The sequence below is a fragment of the Cryptomeria japonica genome, chromosome 8, assembly GCF_030272615.1.
Source record: "Cryptomeria japonica chromosome 8, Sugi_1.0, whole genome shotgun sequence".
In the NCBI taxonomy this organism is placed as follows: domain Eukaryota; kingdom Viridiplantae; phylum Streptophyta; class Pinopsida; order Cupressales; family Cupressaceae; genus Cryptomeria; species Cryptomeria japonica.
The window spans coordinates 725,625,805-725,629,291 of NC_081412.1; positions in this window are offsets into that span (position 1 = coordinate 725,625,805).

Sequence of the window (3,487 nt, forward strand, 5' to 3'; positions counted from 1 at the left end):
AGTTTTTCTTTCTTAGGGGTAGAATGAATTTGAACTACCTCCTTCTATTTCTCTTCCTTCTCTGGCTGCAAATCAACAATGGAAGGTTTCAACAGTTTATGAAAGATTACACTTATCCTGTAGAGAGACTTCTCTACAACTAGATCTCAATTATTGGAACCTTTCACATCAACACCATACTCGATGAAGATACACTTAATTGCCTTTTCCTCCAATTTTGATCTTTTCTCACTCGACACGTGCATATGCCTGGCAACCAAAGACTCTAAGATGTCTCAACAAGGGCTTCTTACTAGACCACAACTCCATGGGTGTCTTTTCAACTAGTGTTGAAGTAGGAGATCTGTTAATCAAATAACATGCATTGGCTACAACTTTAGCCCACAACTTTTTTTCAAGGACAACACCACTCAGTTTGCTCGTAGTCCTCTCCATTAGTGTTCGATTCATCCTCTCTGAAACTCCATTTTTGTGAGGTGTACAAAGTTCTTATGTCTTTCAATCCCACGATTGTTATAAATCTTGTTGAATTCTGCTAAACAAAACTTACTGCCATTGTCAGTCCTTAAACACTTAATTTTTCTACTAGTTAGGTTTTCAACCAAAGATTTTAATTCCTTAATCCAACTAATATCTTTAGATTTACTTTTGAGTAAATACAAGAATTTCCTTCTAAATTATAGTTGTTGGTGTAATTGAGGGATTTTACCTTGGTTATTTCTCACCTAGGTCCTAATTACTCTTTAATTAAGCTTACTTAGGGATTTACATAGGAATTGTTGGAGCATGTCCACTTTAGGTGGACTTATCATGTTATCATGTCCACTTTATGTGGTGTCTCCACCTTTCGTGTTTTTATCATATTATCACATCCAACTTTCGTGGTTGCACTTTTATACATTACTTGGGTGATCCACCTTTAGTGGTGTTATCACACTATCACTTTTTCACTTTAGGTGGGATGATAGCTTTTCTCCTTTTGTCTTGTGTCATAAGATTATGAAACTTTTCACAATCTTATGCACTCCTATGTTCTCATCTTGGCTATATAATCAAGGGGTCTTCTATATAATAATAATCTAGTTGATCCATTTGTATTGCGTCAATGATAGGAATACAATTTATTCTTGTCATATTCTATCTCTCTTCTTGTTGTGTTTTCCATTTGGCCTCTAGATATTGGGTGGCTACCTCCATATCAAATTCTTACATGGTATTAGAGCTTTTAGAGTGCCATTGGAGAGTTTATTGAGCAATTTTGGAGTTTTGGATTTGTGGCTTTTTTTGTAGGTCAAAATTGAAGTTTGTTGGGTCAGATCTGAGGGCACAATTGGATTCAAGAGGTTTGAGAAAGTTAGAATCACATTTTGTTTCATACAAATCTGACTTTGAAGGCCAAATATAAAGCCATTTGAAGTTCGAAGGTGTGGTGGCGATTTAGACGTCATAAATGGAAGTGATTTTCAAACAACGATATCTCAACATCCAGACTTCTTTTTTCGAGCAATTTTTTTATGATTTGGGGTAGAATTTCGCGTTTATTGTAGTGGTGCATTATTTTTCTGATTTTTGTGCATGGATTTTAAAAAAATGTGAAATGTGTATTTTTGCAACTTTTGGGGCATTGTTCGAGCTCATATGGACTCCTTTTCAAGACCAATTTTTTTTCAAAGTGCATAATTTTTTTTGTATTTTACAATGGTTCTATCAGTTTGTAGTCACTATGATTGGAAATTTTACTTTTAGCCAATGGCCTTATTTAACTTATTTTTTGCAAATGTAATGCATAGATCATAGTTCGGTCTTTTGCATATTGCTTTGAGTCTGATATAGCTTAATTGTGGAAATTGTAATCATTAAAAATCAGAAGCCCACTTTGCCTTTATTTTGCAAGTGGCCATTGCAATATTCTAAGTATAAAGTGTCAAATCATTATTCTTTAGGGGTTCTTTGATTGAGTGAATTAGGAAGGGTGTTGTGTTCTTGTGCCTCTCATTTTCTCTCTTTGGTGCTCTTTTGATTTTCAATTATGGGTTCTCCTAAATTTTCACTTTTAACTCTACATAATTATGCAACTTGGAAAGTTAATGCATGAAGTAAACTAATGGAAAACGGTTTAAGTCATTATGGTGATGGCACTATTTTAGAACCCTCAGGTCCTAAAATTGATCCTAATTTGAAAATGGAATGACTCATAAAAAGTTCTATGGATCTTGGAACATTGAGAAAGTATATATAGTCTGATTTAATCTTTCACATTATGCCTCATGTTATAAGATTATGAAACTTTTCACAATCTTATGCACTCCTATGTTCTCACCTTGGCTATATAACTAAGGGGTCTCCTATGTAATAATAATTCAGTTGATCCATTTGTATTGCATCATTGATAGGAATACAATTTATTCTTGTCATATTCTATCTCTCTTGTTATTGTGCTCTCAATTTGACCTCTAGATCTTGGGTAGCTACGCCCATAGCCAATTTTTATAGCAGTCATTTATGACAGGGAAAAAATATGAAGATCTAGATATCCAAGGAATATTAAAAGGACCAAACACATTTGAATGAATATAATCCAAAACCCCAAAAGACTTATGAGAATTGGAATAAAAAGAAACACAGTGTTGTTTACCATAAACACAATGTTTGCAAAAGTTGAACTCAAGATTATAATTATCAATGCATTTAACAAAGCTCTTATTTTTCAGGGCTCTAAGACCCTTTTGATCAATGTGACCAAGCCTTTGGTGCCATGACATTGTCTTCTTTTCTGGGAGATTCATCTCCAAAGAATTTGCAATCTTAGGTACCTAGAAAGAATGACCATTAGATGTTGAAAGAAAAATCTTCTTCTCTACTTGATCAGATGGTGAGTATGAAGAATCCAAAGCCCTCTTCTTAGACTTCATAGAAGCACTACTGCATTGAAACGTGCATCCATCCATCTTATACAAGGTGCTAATTCAAACACCCTTAGTAAGCACCATAGAGCCTCTTGCCATCTTTCATCCACTTTAAGTGAAAACAACATGCACACCTGCATCATTTAGTTTGCTAACTGGAAGTAAGTTTCATACTAAACTAGTTATATGTAGGACACCATCAATCCCTTTCACTCTATCATCAAGGAATTAGATCTTGTTGGGAAAATGGTGTCTCGACCTCAAGCATTTACATAAGATTACTATTTATAGTAAGTTTTTGTTTGAGTACAAAATGGTTGAAATTCTCCCAAAATCTTTAGATTGGTTAGATAAGTATTCTGATCAGTTTTCGTTGTAAGATCATAGCTAGTTTTGAAGATATTAAAGTTTCCGTTTTTGAAGGGTGTGATGAAATGTTTAAATTTAAGTTTGAGGACTTTAGACCCTCTTAAACACCCTAAAAAGTGGCTGTAACCAGTTTAGTGGGTTACGAGGTGATAGAGCACTTCACAAGCTTTCCGACACTTAAAACTGTTTGTCAATCAAACACCTGGTTCACA